The following is a 7289-nucleotide window of genomic DNA, read 5'->3' as shown; positions in this document are numbered from 1 at the left end:
ATCTGGCTCGCTCGCATATCTGGCTCGCTCGCTCTCACATCTGGCTGGCTCGCTTGCTCTCATTTCTGTCTGGCTCGCTTGCTCTCATATCTGGCTCGCTCGCTTTCTCTCTTGTCTGGCTCGCTCTCATATCTGGCTAGCTCGCTTGCTCTCTTGTTTTGCCCGCTCTCTTATCTGGCTCGCTCGCTCTCATATCTGGCTGGCTCGCTTGCTCTCATATCTGGCTCGCTCGCTTGCTCTCATATCTGGCTCGCTCGTTCTCCTGTCTGGCTCACTCTCATATCTGGATCGCTCGCTTGCTCTCATATCTGGCTCGCTCGCTTGCTTAATTGTCTGGCTCTCTCTTATCTTTCTTGCTCTCACATCTGGCTCACTCGCTTGCTCTCATATCTGGCTCGCTCGCTTGCTCTCTTGTCTGGCTTGCTCTCTTATCTGGCTCGCTCGCTCTCATATCTGGCTCGCTCGCTTGCTTTCATGTCTGGCTCGCTCGCTCTCATATCTGGCTCGCTTGCTTGCTCTCATGTCTGGCTCGCGCGCTTTCATATCTGGCTTTCTCGCTTGCTCTCTTGTCTGGTTCGCTCTCTTATCTGGCTCGCTCTCATATCTGGCTTGCTCACTTGCTATCATATCTGGCTCGCTCGCTTGCTCTCTTGTCTGGCTCGCTCTCTTATCTGGCTCGCTCGCATATCTGGCTCGCTCGCTTTTACATCTGGCTGGCTCGCTTGCTCTCATATCTGGCTCGCTCGCTCTCATATCTGGCTCGCTCGCTTGCTCTCTTGTCTTGCTCGCTCTCTTATCTGGCTTGCTCGCTCTCATATATGGCTGGCTCGCTCGCTCTCATATCTGGCTCGCTCGCTTGCTCTCTTGTCTTGCTCGCTCTCTTATCTGGCTTGCTCGCTCTCATATATGGCTGGCTCGCTTGCTCTCATATCTGGCTCGCTCGCTTGCTCTCTTCTCTGGCTTCCTCTCTTGTCTGGCTTGCTCTCTTATCTGGCTCGCTCGCTCTCATATCTGGCTCGCTCGCTTGCTCTCTTGTCTGGCTCGCTCTCATATCTGGCTAGCTCGCTTGCTCTCTTGTATTGCCCGCTCTCTTATCTGGCTCGCTCGCTCTTATATCTGGCTGGCTCGCTTGCTCTCATATCTGGCTCGCTCGCTAGCTCTCATATCTGGCTCGCTCGCTCTCCTGTCTGGCTCACTCTCATATCTGGATCGCTCGCTTGCTCTCATAATCGGCTCGCTCGCTTGCTTAATTGTCTGGCTCGCTGTCTTATCTGCCTCGCTCTCTCTCACATCTGGCTTGCTCGCTTGCTCTCATTTCTGACTCGCTCGCTGCTCTATTGTCTGGCTCGCTCTCATATCTGGCTTGCTCGCTTGCTCTCATATCTGGCTCGCTCGCTTGTTCTCTTGTCTGGCTCGCTCTCATATCTGGCTCGCTCGCTCTCACATCTGGCTGGCTTGCTTGCTCTCATATCTGGCTCGCTCGCTTGCTCTCATATCTGGCTCGCTCGCTTGCTCTCTTGTCTGGCTCGCTTTCTTGTCTGGCTCGCTCTCTTATCTGGCTCGCCCGCATATCTGGCTCGCTCGCTCTCACATCTGGCTGGCTCGCTTGCTCTCATATCTGGCTAACTCGCTTGCTATCATATCTGGCTAGCTCGCTTGCTCTCGTCTTGCTCGCTCTTTTATCTGGTTCGCTCCCTCTCATATCTGGCTTGCTCGCTTGCTCTCATATCTGGCTCGCTCGCTCTCATGTCTGGCTCGCTCTCATATCTGGATCGCTCACTTGCTCTCATATCTGGCTCGCTCGCTTGCTTAATTGTCTGTCTCGTTCTCTTATCTGCCTCGCTCTCTCTCACATCTCGCTTGCTCTCATATCTGGCTCGCTCGCTGCTCTCTTGTCTGGCTCGCCCTCTTATCTGGCTTGCTCGCATATCTTGCTCGCTCGCTCTCACATCTGGCTCGCTTGCTTGCTCTCATATCTGGCTCGCTTGCTTGCTCTCTTGTCTGGCTCGCTCTGTTATCTGGCTTGCTCGCTCTCACATCTGGCTCGCTCGCTTGCTCTCTTGTCTGGCTCACTCTCTTATCTGGCTTGCTCGCTAGCATATCTGGCTCGCTCGCTTGCTCTCTTGTCTGGCTTGCTCTCTTATCTAGCTCGCTATGATATCTGGCTTGCTCGCTTGCTCTCATATCTGGCTCACTCGCTCTCATATCTGACTTTCTCGCTTGCTCTCTTGTCTGGTTCGCTCTCTTATCTGGCTCGCTATGATATCTGGCTTGCTCGCTTGCTCTCATATCTGGCTCGCTCGCTTGCTCTCTTGTCTGGCTCGCTCTTTTATCTTGCTAGCTCGCATATCTGGCTCGCTCGCTCTCACATCTGGCTGGCTCGCTTGCTCTCATATCTGGCTCACTCGATTGCTCTCATATCTGGCTCGCTCGCTCGCATATCTGGCTCACTCGCTCTCATATCTTACTCGCTCGCTCTCATGTCTGGCTCGCTCGCTCTCATATCTGGCTCGCTCGCTTGCTCTCATATCTGGCTCGCTCGCTTGCTCTCATATCTGGCTCGCTCACTTGCTCTCACATCTGGCTCGCTCGCTTGCTCTCATGTCTGGCTCACTAGCTCTCATATATGGCTCGCTCGCTTGCTCTCTTGTCTGGCTCGCTCGCTCGCATATCTGGGTCACTCGCTTGCTCTCATATCTGGCTTGCTCGCTTGCGCTCTTGTCTGGCTCGCTTGCTCTCTTGTCTGGTTCGCTCTCTTATCTGGCTCGCTCTCATGTCTGGCTCGCTCTCTTATATGGCTCGCTTGCTCTCTTGTCTGGCTCCCTCTCTTATCTGGCTCGCTTGCTCTCTTGAAGCAGCAAATAAACAGGTAATCTTTCTTTCCAACACTGAAACCTGGTGGTGCACTTAATATATGCTACCAGATAGGGGACATATCAGATATTAAACTGATATAAACAGCCACGACATTTGATACCAGCCAAAAGGAAGGATGAGAAGTGATAACTGTGAAATGGGAGGAACCAACGCTGTCCCCTTCACATGCACCATCACTACTTGTAGGAAGAGAGGCTGGCTGGCAGCCTCCCATACACACTCTGGCTGGGTGGCAGTCGCCCACCAGTACACACAGCAGGCCCTAAACCCATATCATTATTGCTAAGCAGGAAGATGGGAGTCCATTTCACTCTGATGGACCATTTTTAAATGCAATCCATAACCTGGCTTTGGCAGGAACCCGTCTTACTCCTCCTACTTGCATTTGATACTGGGTTTAGGATCTGCATAGGAAATACACACACACACACACACACACACAAGCACACACTTACCTGTGTTGCCTGCTGACGCCTCCTTGGCTGTCCCCAAACGGTATAAAACCAACAGCCACGGGAAACTGTAAGGATAGAGGACATACCTGCATCCTATTGGACTCACTTGTCTTGGTTAAATCCAGCTTATTTGAAAACCTATGGTGCTGCTGCTTCTGCTCATGGCAGTGCTGCTTCTGGCAAGGCTGTTCTTTGGTGGGCCTAGGTGACATCACAATCTCCATGGTTACATACACAACAAAGGTCAGATGTTGTTTACATCTGGCCATGCCAGTGGTATTGAGTAGCATATCACAGTGCTAAGGGTCCTGGATGCAACAATCTTTCAATGGGGAATAGCCGCACTGAGTTTGTCAAGTGCACCCATGTTTGCAACTCCAACAATACACACATATGTATGTATGTATGTATGTATGTATGTGTATCTATGTGTATCTATGTGTATCTATGTGTATCTATGTGTATCTATGTGTATCTATCTATATCTATCTATATCTATCTATCTATTTCTTTCACTCTCTCTTTATGTATATATATATATATATATATATAATTTTTTTTCATATATATATATATATATATATATATATATATATATATACATATATAGAGAGAGAGAGAGATGGAAATACTTTTTTAAACATGTTTTCACCTTTTTTTTAACCTTCTTTTTTTCTTCTCTCCATGTTTTCCTTCTTTCCTCCTTTTTTCCTATGCTGCTGCTTCTTATTTTTCTTCTTTTTCAGACCCTATCATTGCACTATTGCTTATTCAATACCACCAGCAGATGGAGACACTATATTACAACATTAGTTGTGAGCAGCAGTTTGTACAAACAAATGCCTCATAGCTGATGTCCTATCCATTATTGCAATGGATGGTTGGCTGGCAACATTTGTTTTTATTATTCCAATACCACAGTACCAATGCATGGTCAATCAACAGCAATGACACCCCCATGTCAATTAACAAGATTCAGCACCCACTACCTGAAAGACAGCTACCTATCATGTCATGTTCAACCTTCACAGGTGTGCTGGTTGCTGAGCTTATTCAATTAAAGAGGACATTCAGCAGCAGCAGTCCTGTGCCTGGTCGCTCCAACAGGGGCCAGACACAAGCGGCACCACCTATTGTCTTTTGCCTGCAGTAGGGGCCCACTGGACTAGCCAGCAAGCAGCTGCAGCAGTAAATAAACAGGTAATCTTTCTTTCCAACACTGAACCCTGGTGGTGCACTTAATATATGCTACCAGATAGGGGACATATCAGATATTAAACTGATATAAACAGACACCACGTTTGATACCAGCCAAAAGGAAGAATGAGAAGTGATAACTGTGAAAGGGGAGGAACCAACGCTGTCCCCTTCACATGCACCATCACTACTTGTAGGAAGGGAGGCTGGCTGGCAGCCTCCCATACACACTCTGGCTGGGTGGCAGTCACCCACCAGTACACACAGCAGGCCCTAAACCCATATCATTATTGCTAAGCAGGAAGATGGGAGTCCATTTCACTCTGATGGACCATTTTTAAATGCAATCCATAACCTGGCTTTGGCAGGAACCCTTCTTACTCCTCCTACTTGCATTTGATACTGGGTTTAGGATCTGCATAGGAAACACACACACACACACACACACACACACACAAGCACACACTTACCTGTGTTGCCTGCTGACGCCTCCTTGGCTGTCCCCAAACGGTATAAAACCAACAGCCACGGGAAGCTGTAAGGATAGAGGACATACCTGCATCCTATTGGACTCACTTGTCTTGGTTAAATCCAGCTTATTTGAAAACTTATGGTGCTGCTGCTTCTGATCATGGCAGTGCTGCTTCTGACAAGGCTGTTCTTTGGTGGGCCTAGGTGACATCACAATCTCCATGGTTACATACACAACAAAGGTCAGATGTTGTTTACACCTGGCCATGCCAGTGGTATTGAGTAGCATATCACAGTGCTAAGGGTCTTGGATGCAACAATCTTTCAATGGGGAATAGCCGCACTGAGTTTGTCAAGTGCACCCATGTTTGCAACTCCAACAATACACACATATGTATGTATGTATGTATGTATGTATGTATGTATGTATGTATGTGTATCTATCTATATCTATCTATCTATCTATCTATCTATCTCTTTCTCTCTCTCTATATGTATATATATATATATATAATTTTTTTTTCTTTTAAATATATATATATATATATATATATATATATGTGTACATATATATAGAGAGAGAGAGATGGAAATACTTTTTTAAACATGTTTTCACCTTTTTTTACCTTCTTTTTTCTTCTCTCCATGTTTTCCTTCTTTGCTCCTTTTTTCCTATGCTGCTGCTTCTTATTTTTCTTCTTTTTCAGACCCTATCATTGCACTATTGCTTATTCAATACCACCAGCAGATGGAGACACTATATTACAACATTAGTTGTGAGCAGCAGTTTGTACAAACAAATGCCTTATAGCTGATGTCCTATCCATTATTGCAATGGATGGCTGGCTGGCAACATTTGTTTTAATTATTCCAATAACACAGTACCAATGCATGGTCAATCAACAGCAATGAAGCCCCCATGTCAATTAACAAAATTCAGCACCCACTACCTGAAAGACAGCTACCTATCATGTCATGTTCAACCTGCACAGGTGTGCTGGTTGCTGAGCTTATTCAATTAAAGAGGACATTCAGCAGCAGCAGTCCTGTGCCTGGTCGCTCCAACAGGGTCCAGACACAAGCAGCACCACCTATTGTCTTTTGCCTGCAGTAGGGGCCCACTGGACTAGCCAGCAAGCAGCTGCAGCAGCAAATAAACAGGTAATTTTTCTTTCCAACACTGAAACCTGGTGGTGCACTTAACATATGCTACCAGATAGGGGACATATCAGATATTAAACTGATATAAACAGACACCACACTTGATATCAGCCAAAAGGAAGAATGAGAAGTGATAACTGTGAAAGGGAAGGAACCAACGCTGTCCCCTTCACATGCACCATCACTACTTGTAGGAAGGGAGGCTGGCTGGCAGCCTCCCATACACACTCTGGCTGGGTGGCAGTCACCCACCAGTACACACAGCAGGCCCTAAACCCATATCATTATTGCTAAGCAGGAAGATGGGAGTCCATTTCACTCTGATGGACCATTTTTAAATGCAATCCATAACCTGGCTTTGGCAGGAACCCTTCTTACTCCTCCTACTTGCATTTGATACTGGGTTTAGGATCTGCATAGGAAACACACACACACACACACACACACACACACACAAGCACACACTTACCTGTTTTGCCTGCTGACGCCTCCTTGGCTGTCCCCAAACGGTATAAAACCAACAGCCACGGGAAGCTGTAAGGATAGAGGACATACCTGCAACCTATTGGACTCACTTGTCTTGGTTAAATCCAGCTTATTTGAAAACTTATGGTGCTGCTGCTTCTGACAAGGCTGTTCTTTGGTGGGCCTAGGTGACATCACAATCTCCATGGTTACATACACAACAAAGGTCAGATGTTGTTTACACCTGGCCATGCCAGTGGTATTGAGTAGCATATCACAGTGCTAAGGGTCCTGGATGCAACAATCTTTCAATGGGGAATAGCCGCACTGAGTTTGTCAAGTGCACCCATGTTTGCAACTCCAACAATACACACATATATATGTATGTATGTTGTATGTATGTATGTATGTATGTATGTATGTATGTATGTGTATCTATCTATCTATCCATCTATCTCTTTCTCTCTATATGTATATATATATATATATATATATATATATATAATTTTTTTTTCTTTTAAATATATATATATATATATATATATATATACATATATAGAGAGAGAGAGATGGAAATACTTTTTTAAACATGTTTTCACCTTTTTTTTACCTTCTTTTTTTCTTCTCTCCATGTTTTCCTTCTTTCCTCCTTTTTTCCTATGC

The 7289-nt window shown here is 46.2% G+C and overlaps 1 pseudogene; it reads right to left on the bottom strand.

Moving 5' to 3' along the window:
* Positions 1 to 6188: 6188 nt before the first annotated feature.
* Positions 6189 to 6291, bottom strand: LOC130311754 (U2 spliceosomal RNA; annotated as a pseudogene).
* Between the last annotated feature and the right edge of the window lie 998 nt (positions 6292 to 7289).

The sequence above is a fragment of the Hyla sarda genome, unplaced genomic scaffold (genome assembly GCF_029499605.1).
Source record: "Hyla sarda isolate aHylSar1 unplaced genomic scaffold, aHylSar1.hap1 scaffold_1670, whole genome shotgun sequence".
NCBI classification, from domain to species: domain Eukaryota; kingdom Metazoa; phylum Chordata; class Amphibia; order Anura; family Hylidae; genus Hyla; species Hyla sarda.
This window is presented reverse-complemented; position numbering and strand designations above follow the sequence as displayed.